Source organism: Canis lupus, chromosome 17 (assembly GCF_003254725.2).
Source record: "Canis lupus dingo isolate Sandy chromosome 17, ASM325472v2, whole genome shotgun sequence".
NCBI classification, from domain to species: domain Eukaryota; kingdom Metazoa; phylum Chordata; class Mammalia; order Carnivora; family Canidae; genus Canis; species Canis lupus.
The window spans coordinates 51,993,154-52,011,619 of NC_064259.1; the positions used below are offsets into that span (position 1 = coordinate 51,993,154).

Sequence of the window (18,466 nt, forward strand, 5' to 3'; positions counted from 1 at the left end):
ACTGAGCGCCTGCCATATGCTGGGCACTTGGCTGAGAGCTCTGCGTGTTTATGGGGTAGGAATTACCCTTACCCACATTTTACAGATGAGGAAGCAAGCACAGAGATAGTCACAGAGATATCAATCAGAGATTTTGACTCAAGAGGAGGGGCATGTGGCTCAAATTCACACACCCTGTTAATCACCAGGCCAAACCAGCTTGCTTTTCTGAAAGGTTGTCATGGGGACCAAATTCATTACACACATCACCCAATGTTTGTGTTTCCCCTAACACTTCTGGAGTCCTGATTCCAGCACATGACAGCGCTTTACGTACATTATCCAGTTACTCATTCTCATAAATCTTTTTTAAGAGAATCTCAATTGTTGCAACAACTTTAGGAACTAGGTCTTATGATTACTGCCACTTTGCAGATGCAGAAACTGAGGCCTATGAGGGTAATAAGGTTTTGGAATTCAAAGACCATCCCCTGGACAGACCCCATGATATTCATTATTCTCTCCTGTGCTAGGACCAGGAATAGCTTTGTTTTCCCAGAGCACTTGGTCTGTATTCACTTCATGGACACAGAATTCTGAGACTGTGTTTCCCTCTTTGTGTTAGCTGCTAGGATGCCTAAAGTCAAACGTGGGCTTGCTCTGGACAGTGGACAGGAGGGCATGCATGTTGTGTGGTGGCCTCTCTGAACCTCATTTTTTAAAAAAGACTTTATTTATTTATTCATGAGAGACACAGAGAGAGAGACAGAGACACAGGCAAAGGGAGAAGCAGGAACCCGATACGGGAATGGATCCCGTAACTCCGAGGGATCACGTCCTGAGCTGAAGGCAGACCCTCAACCACTGAGCCACCCAGTGTCCCTGAAACTTAATTTTGACTGTCTTTCATGGGTCCTTTTGCTACATTTGTCAGATGTTTTAAACTTAGTTTTAATCGTGTTATAGGTCTTGTGAGCTGGCTAAATCCTTTTTGGAGCAGCACAAAGTAACAGACAAAAATAAATGAAAGTTTGTCTTACTTGCTGGGCAAACTTCAGACAGTTCACTTTGTCTCTCTTAGCTTATTTTCTCTATCTGCAGAATTAGGATAATGCCCCTACAAAGACATGCTGAGGATTAAATGAGGCGTTGTGCGCAAAGCTCTGTAAATTCAGCCGTGCTATATAAAGGCAAGCCAGACCTGTTGGTAACAGTGTTATTAATAACAAGACCAGTCCCTGCCCCTGGGTACCCCCATCATTCAGAGTCTGGATCCAGGGATTGGTGAAGAGGGTCTAACAGGCTGGGACCCCGTCTGAGATAGTGGACAGGCTCCCACAGCGGTGATGGGTTTTGCAGCGTGGCCTGACGCTGTCCTGATGGGGGGACAGAGCTATACCAGACCTCACACCCCCCAGACCTGGAGGGAGGCCTGAATTGGAGCTGTCCCTGCTGCTCTGCCAACTGAGGAGCTGACTGGGGTCCCCCAGGGGAAGGTTACCGATTCACCATGAGGTTATAAGGCTCCCCAGAATCCTACAGGGATGTGTCCGCCTCATCACCAGGGAAGAGGAGGCCACAGCCCCTCCTACTGCTCACACCTCAGGTAATAAGGGGCTCACTAATAATAGATAAGGGGGGACCATGATCTATAAGTGAGAAGGTAGGCCTGGGGCCCACCAGACCTGTGAGCCTAGCTTGACTATCCCTTGGACCTGCACACCTAACGGTCTCCTTCCTCCTATTCCCCACATACCTCCTTCCCTTCTTCTCAGCCTTCTTCCAGAATCACTTAATCCTAGAAATTTGCAGGCCCCACCTAGCCTGTGCATCAGCACTCTCTGAGCCTCCAGCACATTCCTGCCTCTCACTGCATCCCTGTGATCTTTCTATGCAATAGGACTCTGGTTTTCATCAATACTGGTTATCTTAGGACAATGGGCTTATGGTGAGTAACATTTTTTAAATAAAGATTTTATTAATTTATTCATGAGAGACACAGAGAGAGAGGCAGAGACACAGGCAGAGGGAGAAGCAGGCTCCTCGCAGGGAGCCTGATGCAGGACTCGATCCCAGGACCCCGGGGTCACGCCCTGAGCCAAAGGCAGATGCTCAACCATTGAGCCACCCAGGGGTCCCAGTAGTATTTCCTTTTTTGGGTGGCTTTCTGTATTTTCCAAAATATCTAAAACAAAATAGTAATAATTTGCTTTGAAGCAAGGAAAGGTGAAAGATATAACAGCCATACAGCTTTTAAAGAAAATGATCTGTTTGGGTTCTCTGTTCTAGCGCTTTAAAGCTGCGTGACTCCAGAAATTTCCTCAGTTTGCCTCATCTATAAAATTGAAATACTAATTTCATACCTTGCAATGAGGCTAAATGAGGCAGTAAACTCGGACGGTGCCTTAGAAACATGTTAGGTATTGCCGCTGTTCGCATTGGCAGCAATGATCTACAGAAAGAATGTGGGAAGGCCCTTTCTCATTGATATTTAATATATCCTCACCACAACCTTGTGGAAGACTGGTTAGTTCTCAGTTTTACTAATGAGGAAATAGAGAGGTGAGGGGATCTACCTGAGGCCGCACAGCAGAGACAGGATGCATGCCCAGGTCTCCTGACTCCAAGTCCTATTTACCTGTAAGTCCTTGAGGGCTGGCCCCAGGTCCACCAAATGCCTCATGGGTCCTGACTGACAGGCCCGAGGGGACTGTGTGGCCTTCAACAGATGTACTTCCTTATCCCCAGCTTCCTCATGAGTGAAACTAAAGAGATACTCTTTATCCTCCTTTATCAACACAAAGGAGACACAATTCAAAGCGGAAGCAGTGATGGGCTTATTTTTTGATTTTTATTTTTATCTATCTATCATCTATCTATCTATCTATCTATTTATTTTTAGTGATGGGCTTTTTTTCTAATTTTTTTTTATTGGAGTTCAATTTGCCAACATACACCATGACACCCAGTGCTCATCCTGCCAAATGCACCCCTCAGTGCCCATCACCCAGTCACCCCAACCCCCTGCCCACCTCCCTTTCCACTACCCCTTGTTCATTTCCCAGAGTTAGGTGTCTCTCATGTTTTGTCACCCTCACTGATATTTTCACTCATTTTCTCTCCTTTCCCTTTATTCCCTTTCACTAATTTTTATATTCCCCAAATGAATGAGACCATATAATGTTTGTCCTTTTCTGATTGACTTATTTCACTCAGCATAATACCCTCCAGTTTCTAGTGATGGGCTTATTATAACCACCTGTATGGGTATATATAATAAGCTACGTGATTTTTAGGACACCAGGTCTTCCCCAGATTATTATTTTCCAAATATGGTTTCTTAGGGCAACTGAAAGTATTCCACTCTGGACAGCTAGAGCCCTCTGAGGAAGGGAAGTGACAAAAAAGCTGATCAAACAAGCTTGCATCAGGGACTCAAAGTGTGTGTGTGTGTGCACACGCATGTGCAGGACTGCCTGCTGAGGTCAGGCCCATACTGGAGGTGTCAGGACACTCTGCTGAGAATCTTCCTTCTCATCTCATGCAAGAAAAAAACATTGCTCAGCTCAGAGTTTCTGCAGCAAACAGTGCCCAAATAGGGTTGGGGGATTATTTTTCCTTAGGGAACACTCACTCCCTAAAGAGAGCTGGGTGTCTGCCCAGTCCTGGAGAGGATTTACTAATATATTAAAAAAAGAAGAATAAAAAAGCTCTGTCAGCAAGAACTGGAATTACAAAGGTGTTCACTGCCTGCCTTTCCCTTTGGCCGCTTTTTCTACCCAGACCTACCAAAAAGGCCCAGGAGCAAGAAGGAAGTTTAGTCTGCCTGTTTCTCCCCTTTAAAAGCCACCTTGGAGGGGCTCTTGGGTGGCTCAGTGGCTGACCATCTGCCTTCAGCTCAGGGAGTGATCCCGGGGTCCTGGGATCAAGTCCTGCATCGGGCTCCCCACAGGGAGCCTCCTTTTCCTTCTGCCTGTGTCTCTGCCCCTCTCTCTCTCTCTCTGTGTGTCTCTCATGAATAAATAAAATCTTTAAAAAAATATATAAAAGCCACCTTGGAGCCCCTACCTCCACCTTCAAAATACTTGTCAAGGGTCAGCCCTCCCAGGACAGATCGCCAGCTCCAGGATCCTCCCCAATCATACCTCTCTTCCCCGCTGTCCTCAAGCTCTCAAAACTTAAGCTGCTCTATGGGCCTTCCCCCCTGCTCTGCCACTTTCTGCTAACTTGCAGCTTACACAGTAGGGAGGGCTCCTCAGGGTGTCACTCCAGCTGGGGCTTTGGAAGGTGACACAGATGGAGATGGTTTCTGAGATGAGGGGGAAGCATTTTCCAGTAGGTTCCTCAAGTCACAAAGCCAGCTGTCCCCAACGTTTCAAGAAGGGCAGTGCTTATCGTGTTTGCATGACACACCACCAGAGCTGTTTTTCTCTCTGGAGGTTGGACTGACCCTAGCATGTGGTCCAATATGTCACCACCAAGATGTGAGTCAGTCAGAGGCTCTCAGAAGGAGTGGACTCACTTGGGAAGCCCGTAGAGAAGGAGCCCCACGCCAGTGCTCTCCGAGGCGGTGGGAGGACCAACTGTCTCCATGCTGCCCCATAAAGACGTGTCTCCCTTATTTAGAGGGAGGGGCTCCAGAGAGGCCAAGGTGAGGAGGGGCTGAAACCCTAGGAGCTGGAGAGAACTAATTGCCCAGGGCAATTTAACACGGGCCTTTATGCTTTGAAGCTTAGCCTAGAACCCTAGCTCCCTACTCCCCACCCCACCCCCACCATCCCCTTCTTTCCTTCTGGGTTTTCTCTCTGTCCTTTCTCTCTCTAAAGCTCCAAACCAAGTGCAGACCCCAATCTTCTCCATTCCTGGTTCCCACAGCACCCGTCTCTTTTATTTTTAAAGAATTTATTTATTTATTCATGAGAGACACACAGAGAGAGGCAGAGACACAGACAGAGGGAAAAGCAGGCTCCCTGTGGGGAGCCCGATGCGGGACTCGATCCCAGGACCCCGGGATCATGACCTAAGCCAAAGGCAGACACTCAACAACTGAGCCACCCAGGCGTCCCCTGAGTCTTATAAATCATTGGGTGGTAGCCCCGAAAGTCTGGGACAACCTCATAGGCCCCTCCCTGGGTTTGTCTCTGGCAGCTCTCTGCCCATTACTGGTGAGCGGCATCCTTTCTTTGCTCAACATTTATCTATGGTCTCTTCACAGCCTGTATCCTTCCTGGCTGAGGCTGCATGCAAGGCATCTACCAGCCTGAGGCCTCCTTTCAGGCTCATCTTGTGGGAAGAGCTGCTTCTTCCTCAACCCACTGGCAGGACTGGGGGTGTTGAGATGGAGAGTGGCTTTCCCTCTCCAACCTTGGTGGTAACTCCGCTTCACACCTACCCCCCCAAGGAGACCTCTTCATGCACATACAGGGACGGCCCCACACGCCCTTGCAGGGGCTCACAGGATCCCAACGGCCATAGCAGTTCTCAGGGAATAAAAGAAAACAAATGTTATTTAAAAACACAATTGCCGGGATCCCTGGGTGGCGCAGCGGTTTGGCGCCTGCCTTTGGCCCAGGGCGCGATCCTGGAGACCCGGGATCGAATCCCACGTCGGGCTCCCGGTGCATGGAGCCTGCTTCTCCCTCTGCCTGTGTCTCTGCCTCATTCTCTCTCTCTCTCTCTGTGACTATCACAAATAAATAAAAATTTAAAAAAAAAATAATAAATAAAAAAATAAAAACACAATTGCCTTCTCTGGAGGGTGGAGCCTGGTAAAGGCAATCCACCCATCTCAGGGTTCCACTGCTCCTGGAGAAGATGGCCCATCACCACTCAACTGAACACCCTGTCGGGTTTTGAGAGTTTGAAGATGTAGCTGGAATGGGGCCCAGGCCTAGGAGCTGGAGAGAACTAATTGCCCAGGGCAATTTAAAGAGGGCCTTTGTTTGTGCTTTGAAGCTTAGTTTAGAAGCTGGGGAAGGCTCAGAGGAGCCCAGAGAAAGATGAGAGGCGGCACTCTATGGGAGGCCTGGTGGGAGAGCCCTTCGGGGCAGCAGTCTGCTGTGTCATTTGGAGTTCTCCACTGGGCAGTGGGAGGAGAAAGACCCAATTCTCATGACAACAAACCTCCAACTGAAGCACAGCAACTCACTTTGTGTTGCCTGGGGTGGGGTGGAGCTGGGCTTGTGTCCCATGACTGGGTCAGTGAAGGAAGAGTCACCAGAGGCGGAGAAGAGGACATTTAGATGAGGCAGAAAATGAAGTGTCAGAGGGGAACATCTGCTTTCCCACGCCAAGCAGAGGCAGGACCTTGAGGAGAGCCCCCCTTAGCCAGCTCTTGAGAGACAGCAGAGAGGAGGACTGAGCACATACAGCAGAGCCGAGGCACCTGGGTTTGATTCCTGACTCCACATCTCCTTGACTTTGCATCCTGGAGCAGATTGTCTGAGTTTCCTCACCTGGAACCCGGGGATGCCAACAGTACCCCCCCCCCCCCCCCCGCAGGGGCGTGCTGGGGATTAACAGTAAGCTTTGTCACTTAGAGCCTGGCACATAGGAGGCATAGGAGGCAGAGGTGCTCACTTCCACCTACAATGGGATTCCATACGGACAGTAATCTGAGCCCTGTTCCCCCACCCTGGCCCCTCACACCCCACCCCTGCCCATCCTGCCCACCTTCATGTGCTTTCTGATCACAATATAAATGAGCTCTGGGAGAAGCTAGAGTCATAGTCGAGGATACTGGAGCCTCCCTGAATGCCAGGCTGTGCCAAGTCCAGCCAGTCTTACCCCAGCGGGGTAAGAGCTGTAAAGTGACAGACATGGGCGTCTCCTGAAGCTGTCACCGGTGTTCCTCGGGCCATCAGATTTGAGGGCAATGCTGGCCAGAACGAGGCGAACCTTCAGCCTCCTGCTTCAGACCCTCCAGCATCCCGGGGTGGTCTTCCGGCTGTAATTTCTCATCCCTGTGCCAAGTGGACTCTGCAGAAAACACTCCATCCCCAGTTTTGCTACAGCCCTAAAGAGACCCACAAGGTCTCAAAGACTTTGACCAGAGAGGAAAGCATTGACTATTTATGGAGAATGAGTAGGTGTCAACTCAGACATGAGAGGAAAATGTGGCCAGGGATAACTGATGAGGATGAATGGGGACCAGACGGCCACAGGCTTGGTGGGAGAGTGGGATAGGGGAGGTGGTCTGCTGGAGAGGCCACATAGTTCTACACAGTTGCCGACACTAAAATACCCTAAAAATATGCTAGCAACGGGTCCTGGTTGACCAGGACCCTACAGCTAGCTTTGCCTCTTTCCTCTTCCAAAATATAAATATTTATGTGCAGTGGGGAGGCTTTGAAGTCAAAGTCACCTGGCTTAGGGTCTGAGGCATTTTCATAAATGGCCTCTCTTTCTTCCTTGATTTTTGTGCTGATGTCACTTGTTGGTTTGCCCTATTTCCAGTCTCACTGGAAACTGGAAGTCTCTTCCATACAAGAGGCTAACTGCTGGCAGCAAGAATGTGTTCTTTGCTCTGCACCCTTTGACACTTCATGCCTTGGACTCCCAGTCTTCCCTTGGCCCTCTTCCTTGCAGGATGGAGAGACTCACAAGCACAGAGTGAAGACAGCAAGTGGGCAGCAGCTTTGGAAGGGAAGGGCTGTGGTGGGGAGTGACACAAAATACCAGGGCAAGAGAATTGGCCCCCAAACCCTAGAGACGACCAAGGAAGGCAGTAGGCAGAGCACAGGACTAGGTCTCGTGAGACCTGGGTTTTGGGTTCAGATTTGCAAGGACTTACTGAGCCACCCCAGATGAGTGTGAACTCTCTGGTCCTGCCTTGCTCATCTGTAGCAGGAAGACACTGGGTCAGATCATCTCTGAGACACTTTCCAGCTCTGACCTTCTCCACATCCATGAGAACATGGGGTCATAACACTGCAGTCCGCTGGAAATTAGGAACTCCCCAGGGATGGCCCCAGTTCTCCCAAGGCAGTTGCTATTCTGCTCATACTTACATCCAATGACCCCAGTCTCTGAACTCATGCTGACCTAGGGGACCCCGTACAATCCCTTCCTCCTGAATGAATCCTGGAGTCTGAATGTCCTTGACAGTGTCCAGAGGGGATGCTTGGCTGTTGCTTCCCTTGTGACTAAATTATCTCTCTCCAGAAGAAAATGTCACTGTGGGTTATCAGGTGATAGAAGCGACAAGACAAGTGCATATGCTCTGCACAGCAAGGTGGGGGAGCACAGAAAGTGTCCCAGTGTTAGAGAAATAGATTTTTGTTGATGCATGAGCTCGCTGCCTAATGATTTCCCATTCATTCTCGTGTAGGCAAAGATGAGATATTTATACTATTGAGATGCACCGCATACCAATGAAGGGCACCTGGGGCCAGGGCAGGGCAGGGGGGGCTGGCCCAGCCTACTCTGGCTGCAGCAAGCTGAGGAGGGAGGCAGAACAGGCTCCGCTTCAGGTGTCAGTGGGAGCTGGGTTCTGTAAGGAGCTGGCCAGAGTGGGCAGTGGGGACTGTCTGGAAGCTCGGAATTGATCCAGGTTGAGACTGGAACTGTCTCTACTGTTGGGAGCCTCTGGCAACCTCTTAGGCCATTTCCTCTGAAGCCAAGGGGAAGGGCCTCTTGGGAAAGGGAGAGCACCCAAGGCCAGTGGGGCAGTTATTGAGCAACTGCTTACTGCCAGGTCAGGGACCTGTCTTTACCAATTATGTTTGTTTTCCAGTACTACACGGGAAACTTGTTAACCCCATGTGCCCAAGACAGCTACTGGTCCCAGTAGGCCCAAGGGAGAGGGTGTGGAAGGGGTGCTACACCCCCATCACCTCTGCCCAAAGAACTTGCAGGCCTGGAGCATTCCTGGGTGGGGTGGGGGGTGGGCAGGAGCCCTGCCACCGCTCTGGGACCGCGTGCCCTGTCTCTCCAACATGCTGCCTGCAGGATGGAGCTCGGGCCCCATACCCTGTCTCTTCCCCTGGCTGGGTTCTTGATGGATTTTCAGCGATCTTTTTCTAGAAAAGCCTTGGCCCCTCTGGCCTCTGGACCTGGGGCCTGGCAGGGTGAGCCGCTTTCTCAGGACCTAAGCTTTGAGCCTTGAGGGACCCCTGGGTGCCTGCCCTTCCAGGTTGCTCCCAGGCACTATAAGACATGAGCTCTGGGTGGCTCAGCAGTTGAGTGTTTGCCTTTGGCTCAGGGCGTGATCCTAGTTCAGGGATCAAGTCCCACATCAGGCTCCCTTCGAGGAGCCTGCTTCTCCCTCTGCCTGTGTCTCTGCCTCTCTCTGTGTGTCTCTCATGAATGAATAAATAAATAAAATCTTAAAAAAAAAAAAAAAAAAAAAGACATGAGCTCTGAGGGTAGGGCCGTGGTTCTTATTCTGAGCAGGAACTTCCTCCCAGGGAGGCAACCAGGCCCTACCTGCATGGAGGACAGCAAAAGGAAGAGCCCACCCAGCTGTCCTCTGCCTTGGCAGGGGCTAGAGGCATAAACTATGGGAGCAAGGTCTGGATATTTCTGCCCACTACCTGAGGGTGGGAGCACAGGGGGAGAGCTCAAGGCCTGGCATCCCAACAAAGAGGAAAACGAGGCCAGGCTCGATGGAGTGTGGGGGTAAGTGAACATTAGCAGGCTGGGAGGCAGTCCCACTGAGCAGCAAACAAAGGAACCTTGTGGCCTCTCTGGACCCAGGTGGCTTCTGACTCGAGTGCAGGCTCACGCAGCCTAGAGGGCTCACTTGGGGCCAGGTCACTGACACAAAGCGGGCAGGGCTGGCGGGCTTCATACATTATTCAGAGTATCTCTGGCAAGAAGGCTTGGGGAGCCGTGTTCGTGGTTTGGGCAGGCAGCCCGGGCCCGGCCTTGCTCCCTTACACCACCCGTGGCTTCTGCATGACCCTAATTTGCCCTACGGGCCTCTTCTGGGAAGTTCTCCCTCTCTGCTTCTATTCTGGCTTGGTCCTGCCTGCAAGAGTCCAGACACCTGGAAATTTAAGGCAGAATTCTAGAAATACTGAGCCTTTGCGGCAAACTCCTGATAGAATGCATCATCTTGGCCTGGTTTGCACTAAGTGGGCTGGAGCCACCCACTGCTCCCCCACGCCCGCATCCCAGCCCTGCCTTCCCCGAGGTATGACCCATACCTGGAAAACACTGCAAAACCCGCCTTCTTAGTCTTTTAAGTCACATTGCAAGGGCCAGCCACTCAGGAAAGTTCCCTAAAACAATGCAACCCAGGTCCCAGTCTTCTCCACGTGATCTCTTTCCCAGGTGGGCTCTTGTCACATGATGCTGAGCCAAAGGTTCGGACCTCAGGTTGTCTCTCTCAGGGTCCACCTGATACAGTTGGTCTTTGGCTCTCATCCTGGAAATACTTTCTTTATTTCCCAGGGCCCTGCATCTCCCTACTTCCTACCTCACTGGCTCTTAGTTGTCGGACATCTTGGCTGATTTTTCCTCCCAGTCGCCACCACTGAACAAGACAGTCCCAGTCCTGATGCTCAGTCTAAATGCGGATCTCCAAACAGGATCTCAACCAGTCTCATGGCTTTCAACACCATTTATATGCTGATTTCTCCTATATTTATTTCTTTAGCCAAGGCCTCTCTCCTGGACCCTAGACTCTATATCCAAGTCCTTGTCCAACAACTCCACTTAAATGTCCCAAAGTCATCTCCCATATAATGTGTACAGGTCTGAGTGCCTGACCTTCCTCTCCAGATGGATTCATCCTCCAGGATTCCTCAATTCAGTGATTGGTGATTCTCTCCTGAGCTGTTCAAGCTGAAAACCCTGATTCTTCTCTCTCTCCCTCCATACCCCAGGCCCTACCCACAATCTGTCAAGAAATTCTGCTAGTTCTGCTTTCAGAACAGATGCAGAATCAAGCCAGGTCTTACACCTTCACCATCCTTGTCTAAGCTACCGTGGTCTCTTATGGCAATAGTCTCTCAACTGATTTCTCTGTTTCTGCCCTGAATGTAGAGTCTACTCCCAACCTGCCAGCTACAGTGATATTTTAAAACTTTTGACTGGGTACCTGAAGCTGGAACCAGAGTAGGATAAAGACTGTTGAGCCGCAGGCCGACACGATTTCCTCTGAACTGGAGAGGCGGCGGTAAGGCCTGGTGGAAAGAGTCATCACTTCGGACTACGGGTGGGAAGTGAGCTCAGTTATAATGGTGTGGGGGTGGGGAAGTCCAAATCAAAGAATGCTGGAAAACAAATCTCTACTATTCTTTCCAGCCAGTGGCTTTTTTCTTATTTATTCATAAAATAAATTAATGAGTTATGCCTAAAAAAAAAAGTTTCTTTAAGCTTCCCTGCCTCTATATTAAGCTTCCCTGCCTCTATATCCCTCTCACTTCCGCTTCTGCTCTGTCCCCTCCCCAGTCCACTTCTGCTTCAGCCACACCAGCCCCCTGACTGTTATCTGACCAACCCACGTCAGGTTCCTTGTGTTTGCCTTTCTCTCCACCCAGATCTCTCTTCCAGGTATCTGTATGATTCTCTCTGAGTCATCCTGTGGATCTACTCAAAGGGCCCTTCTCAGGGAGGCCTCTCCTGACCAGCCTGTTTTACGCCACATCCTCTCTTCAAACTGCTCTCTCCACCACACTTTCCCATTTTTGCTTTCTCCACAGTATCTCTCTGACTCTACATATTTACCTCACCAACTCACCCATGTCCCCCAACTGGACTGTAAGTGCCTTGGGAGCAAGGACTTTGTTTAGCTCTACACCCCAGAGCCCAGGACTGTACTAGGTGCCTCGCAGATGGTAGAACAGATCACCACTGAATGTGCTATTGTCGAATTATCCCTCCTCTCACTTCCTCCGTTCTCTTTTCTCTTGGGTCTCCTTCTGCTTGCTGTCCTTTGCTGGGCCCACGCTTTCTCTTCTATGAGTGTGGGTGATCCCCAAAGCTCAGTTCTTGCTCCCAACTTCTCCTTCCACCATCTACATCCTCAGACCACTCACCTACCCTCCTGGCTTCCATAATCACCTCAAATCATCGTGTTCTGATTGCATCGACTTGCTCTGAAACCTTTACTGAATGGTAAGCTCTTTGAAAGCAAGGCCTCTATTTGTGCCTTCAGTTATTCTTGGACCCAGATAAGTTCTCTGAGAGATGACTGAAGACATGTTGAGTGGATAAAGATTCATCATGCTTCCCTCTTCCTGCTGCCTGCCTCCCAGCCAGGGTAGAGCTGAGAGCCTGAGATCCAAGGTGTGCATTGCATGAAGCCACTGGTCAATGAGCCTTGGGGAGGCTTCATCCCAAGGTGATTTAATGAGTCACAGTGGATCAATTTAGCTGATTCTTTGGCTCTACTTGAAAAGGGCTTTTGTGGCTACCCTCGGATCTCATTTGACTTGAGTACATGGGCATGAGAAGAGGATGCAACTGAACTCTTTTCTGGCAAGGACAGGCAATTTCATTCCAGGAGGCCAGCCTTCCTCAACACACTGGGCTAGTGAAGACCTGCATGTCCCTCAGGACAGCAGAGCTGCTTTCCTGCCTCCCCTATCAGACTGTGAGCCTTTGAGGACAAGACTGGAGTTTAAGTCATCGTGTTCTCAGTGTTAGCCTGGTACCTGGTATAGTTAATTATACCACCAGTAGTCTTGCACAAAGAAAAAAAAAATCAATCTGATGTGAAAGAAGTGTTTTCTAGATCCTTTCCCCAATCTGGAGAAAATCAAGAAACACACTCCCCCACTCCTGACCGCCCCCCCCCCCCGGCCTTTTAGCACTCTCTACCTTCATTGCCATCAAAGTCTAGCATAAAACTTTCCTTTTCTGACTCTGATTTCTTTTCTGCATTTCTCCCCAACACTTCTGCACATGGCTTGCAGTAGAGCATAGTTTTGTTGCAAGCATCCTGAACCGGTCTATTCCCAGGCATATGTCATATGTGTGTGTGTGTGGCGGGGGGGGGACTGGGCATACTCTAAGGTGCGCATTAGCCTAGGCACTCTGAGGTGGAGGGCTCTTTCTCTGCCATCCTTTCCATAGCCAGCTCAAGCTTCTACATCCAACAAGTGCTCAGTGATGCAACTGACCAAACATACTTGACACTCAAATGTTTGTTGAACAAAAGAGCGATGAATGTCAGACTACTGCCCACAGGAAGGATCCTGGGGAGAAGGGAAAGGAATTCCAGTGTCAACACAAAAGCTGCCACCTGGAACAAGAGGAAGGAGACAACCTAACACGGCCAAAAGAGAAAACAAAATCACTCTTCTGGATCCCTTGAATGAGCTACACAATTTCGGATCTATCTTCTGCCCCAGGGAGTAATGTAATTCCACTCTACTCCTGCCTCTCAAAGACCACGGGCTCAGTTGAAGACCTGGATTTGAATCTTGGCTCTCTACCACCTTCTTTCTGGGTGACACTGGGTGAATCACTTAACCTGATCCTTCATTTCTTTGTTTACATAAAGGGGAAGATAATAAGGCTTGTGGTAAGGATAAAATGTAATCAAGTTGGTTGTGCTCTAGGCTCCTGGTAGGAGCTCAAGTAATAAGCCCCAGTAAACAGGGATCTGAGAGGAAGCAGGTGAGGAGGGAGCTAAGTGCCCCTCATAGGACTGTGCCTTGTGGAAAAAGAAGGAAGATACCTTGTTGGTGGGGAGGGGTGCTTCCTTGAGGCAGGAACCCCCCCCCCCCAGAGGACATTTCTCAGGGGCTTGAAGAGAGGACTGATTCTTACTAACATCTAAGGGAGGACAGTATGTCTGGAAATGCTACCCAGCGGCCTATTAACCTGTGGACCACACTCCCAGGGACTGCTCTGAAAGCAAGAGAGCCAAGCACTTCGCTATAAGAGAAGCCACTTCTCTAGAAGACAATCTCAGAACCTTGAATCTGGTTTAACACTAGTAAACTGCAGCTCAGAGAGGACAAGTCGCTTTCCCAAGGTCATGCAGAGAACATATGGCACGGCTAGGGCAAGAAATTATAAAGATACCCAACAACCTGTCAGGACAGGTAGTTGGGACTGAAGCGAGGTGGGGGTCAGGTCTGAGAGCGGTGACCCACAGGCTGAACCAGGAGGAAAGTCACTGTGAGAAGGAGGCTCCGGAGGCTGTTCTGTGACAGCGCTGACCTAGGCATCTCAGGTATGTTACTTAGTTTTCTACATATAATATCACTACGAGCTACAATTCCCATTACCATCCCTCTTTTGTTGATGTGGAAACTGAGGCACAGTGTAGCTAGCGCCCCCAAGGTCTCAGAGCTAGAAAGAGCAGAAGCTAGACTGCAACACGGTGTGTCTGGCACCAAAGCTTGAGGTCTTTCTGTCCAGCCCTGCTCATTCCCAGGCTAGAGACTCGTCTACCACATTAGGCCTTTCTTCCTCCCTGCAACATCTGAGTCCAGGGTCCCTGGAAATACCCAGAGTGAGCCATCACCCCAAAACAACACACACACACACACACACACACACACACCCGTATTTGCTCACTCTGACCTGGCAGGGACCTGCTAAGGCAGGAAAACGGCCGAGCCCATTACCGCCACCAAGCACAACACATATTTATGGCCCCAATTACAGTCTTTACCTCCCCCCGCCACCAAGGAGCAGGAACAGCGACAGGAATAGTTGTGTGCAGTGGGGTCTGAGGCCTCTGTAGCAATAACTACAAGATTACAGAGACGTTAGCAAACCCGGGTGATAGCGGCTCTATTATAATGATAAATCTACAGCTTTATATAGAAATAATGAGACTAAGGGCAGAAGGCGGGGGAGGGAGGAACAGGGGGATTTCAGCCCATCGAAGTTCTAGGTGGAGGGGAAATTCGCAGCTCTGGGAATGCCCAGGAGACCACCAGGGGCCCTGAGTCAGGCCAGGCAAGAGTGGCAGCGGCAAGAACTGGAGGGGCAGCCCTGCTGTGGCTGGAGTGCATTTATCCAATTCCCACGATTTCTTTCCCACCGTGAGCTCCTTGAGTCAGGGGAACAGAAAAGGCCTCTGATGGCTCTAGCATGTCCAGGTTGCCTGCTTCTCAGCCTCCAGCCTGGTGAGGGGGGTACTACCTCCATGGCTCCCTAGGCTTCCCTCCAGGACCACCTGGGGGCAGCAAGGCAAATGTCCCTTATGGCTTAAGATTTGCAATTAACCAAGAGCTAGATCCCCGGATGTTCACCTCCCCTTCACCAGCCTTGAAGCTCCTCATTCAGCGGTCGGGGTGGGGGGAAAACAACATGAATGCTCCAGGCTTTGCTACTTCAAACCAACTTGAACAATGGAGCTAGAGCCCAAAACAAGGGACACACTGGTTCCACCTGCCAGGGCTGAATGTGATGCTCTAGTATAAGCACTAGGACCGAAAATGGAACAGCATTCATGGCCTCACGTGAATCAAAGCAGCCTGCCAGGCCCCGGATTTTCACCATGCCTGTCCTCCTACCTGTTCTGTGAGTCACTGATCCTCCATTTCAGTCCAGACTATCTGATCCAACTGGTTAATAAATTTGCTACTCCAGACACAAACCATCTACCTGAACCATGTCTCTGAAGGAGTGAACACACAGGCTGTGTCTCTCCCCACAAAGCCTGACTTTACCCGTTTCCTTCCTTTTTTTTTTTTTTTTTTTTTAGAGATTTTATTTATTTATTCATGAGAGACACAGAGACAGAGAGAGAGGCCAAGACACAGGCAGAGGGAGAAGCAGGGTGCCTGGGGGTAGCCCAATGCAGGACTCAATCCCAGGATCACGCGCTTAGCCAAAGGCAGACGCTCAACCACTGAACCACCCAGGTGTCCCATCTACCCATTTTCAAAATACAATTTGACCTTCTCCTCCAAGAAGCCTTCCAGGTTAGCCACACCCCATTCCCCCTGCTTCTCTAATAACCCTTTCTTTGCATTCCAATATACAGTTTTAATTGAATTAACTAAGCAGTTGGTCATTCTACAAAAATGTGCTGAGTTCTTATGTTTGCATAAAATGACACACTCAGCCATGAGGAAAAATATAAGAGAAAGTCACATGTGGAACCAAAGGCATTCCTGAGATATTGGGAGGGCTTTGTAAGACTGAATATGATTCAGGGCATAATTGAGGGACCCACACATAAAAATCCAGAGGAGTGACTTCTGTAAGAGGGGCAGGACTCAGGGAACTTCGAAAGAGGGATTGGTTTGGGCCAGGCAGAGGGTGGGGGCAGGCCTGCCTGACAGAGGGGACCCTGTGAGCAAAGGCAGGAGGCAGGAATATTGGACTTTCTGGGGGTATGGGGACCAGCTTGCAGGACAGCAGAGCTGCCCGAGTTCCAAGGCGAGCGGGGCCCAAACGTTGCTCCTAAGAATGGAGTCCAGCACACAGGACCAATGGGAGACCCTGTGCTCATTCATACCGCCCCCACCGTGCTAGCCACGGGATTTCATGTGCACCTGGTGCTCCTCATTCTCAGTGATGATGACTTGGGCCTCTCTGACCCCCAAATAACTATAATTTCAGAGTCAGCACCAAAAACACAGGTAAGAGTACCAGTCTTCTTACTTCCCTTTTCCCTCCTTTGTCTGATTCCTCCCCCACCAAGAGGATGAGCCAACTCCTGAGAGCCAGCCCATTGGGAGAGCTGCAGATTGGAGGGCTCCAGGGCCCTCTCGTTGGCAGGACATCAGCCCAGACAGGCTGCAAGCAAGACAGGATGTGTGAGCCCAGTCACCTGCTCCTCAGCTTCAGAAACTCGGGGGAGGGGGGCCTCCCTGTGCTCCTGGCTGGGATGCTAGCCCTTCCTGTCGAGCTATGTATACTGCCCCTCCCCACCTAGCTTAATACCTCCTCCTCCTCCGGGAAAAGTTCCCGGGCTGTCCTAACTCTCAAGAGCAACTTCACACGGTATACACTCTTCACTACTCAGCATTACTAGCCCTTGCATGGACATCTCTTGCCTCCGGAATTAGATTCTAAATGTTCTATGGATCAAAGGGGCCATCTTCAATCCCAGCCCTGCTCACCACTCCCCCCCACAAGTGTCTGGCACAGTGTTCTGCTTAGGAAGAGAGGGAGGAGGACTAACTAGAAGAGTACTGAGGATGATGAGGGTGGTGACGATTGGTCCAACACCTTTTGGATGATCTGCCATTTTCTGAAGCTGGGCTGGGGAAAGGGATGGGATGTGGGCAAGACAGCCACAAAGTTCAAGCATTTAGGAAGCTAGCATCCCTCTGAGACACAGACTGTCCAAACCAGACCTGGATCTCCATCATGCCTGCAGCTAAAGTCACAGGAGAGGGAGGCAGGGAACCCTGTTAGAAAAGGGAGTCAGTCTCTTCGGAGTCTGAGTCAAGCTGTGCTTCTCCAGCCCCACCCCTCCCACTCTCAGAGCTCCTGGGCCTCGACCTCCATGCAGGGAGGCCCAAGCTGCTTTTCTCTACCTGTGCAGTCACCATAATGAAGCTGCTGGCCAATGAGACCACAAGGGAAGAGCTGCACCAGATGTAAACTTCACAGTGATTTATAGAGCAGAGCTCTTGGGCTCGGCCTGGTGCACAGCTGCTGCTCCAGCCGGCCCGGTCTGCCCACCCCTTTCTGCCTGGCCCTGCTGCCTCGCCTGTTCTTGGGGAGATCATAGAAGCAAAGGTGGGGGAGGAGACTGGGTCATGAGACTGAACCAGTAAAAGTCAGCACCAGCTAGAATGGGGTGTCCTGGAGACCCTCCCTGGGGCCGAAAAGAGGCCCACCAAACTTTGAACAAATCAAGTTTCTCACACTTTTCCCATCAGAGCAGGGCTGATTTTCCTGGCATCTCTCCTCACAAGTTCAACACAGAAATATTGAGAGTTGACTGTATTCAAGGGGAAGGTCTAGAGATTGAATGGAGTCATTCTTGCCCCAGAGAAACAGTGCAGGAAATATCCTGGGAGACTTGACCGTTTGGCACTCAAGACCCCAGACACAAGGCCATTGGCGTTTGATGAGAATACCCATGCTGGGCTCTCAGCTGCCCAGATGGGCTTAGAAAGAGGCAAATCACCCATACCGGTGAGGTCTGCACTGGACCTCTGGATATGCCCTCTTCATCCTCTGTGCCAAACGTGTCCTCCCTCTGAAAAGCCAGCCCAAGCCTCAGCTCCTCAAAACATTCCCTGGTTAACTATAGTTGGTCACAGACAGCCAAGCGCCCACCCCCATGTGGTGTGTGGATCCCATCCCGTGTGTGGATTAGCCAGGTGTCCTTCCAGGCTGGCCCAGGCAGGGAATGCCTGAGAGAAGGGGCTGCGTGGTAGTCACTGGTGTTGGTCATCACATGGTTCCAGTTTCTTTGGACACATGGTCAGATGTCTTTGTCCTGCCCTCCTGAGTTGCCACGTGTCTCGAGTTGGCTAACGAAATGTAGGTCGAAGTGACATATATCACTTCGTTGTGGAACCATTAAGGACTAGTGCATGACTTGCCCCATCCCCTTCTTCCTGATGTGGTAATGATGGCAGCATGTGTCTACACGGAGCCTCTGTCAGCT

At 50.4% G+C, this 18,466-nt stretch overlaps 1 protein-coding gene across 5 annotated transcripts in view; it reads right to left on the bottom strand.

The window, feature by feature from the left end:
* SYT6 (synaptotagmin 6) overlaps nt 1–18,466 on the bottom strand; it is a 60,929-nt gene that overhangs the window by 29,084 nt on the left and 13,379 nt on the right. The window lies entirely within an intron of this gene.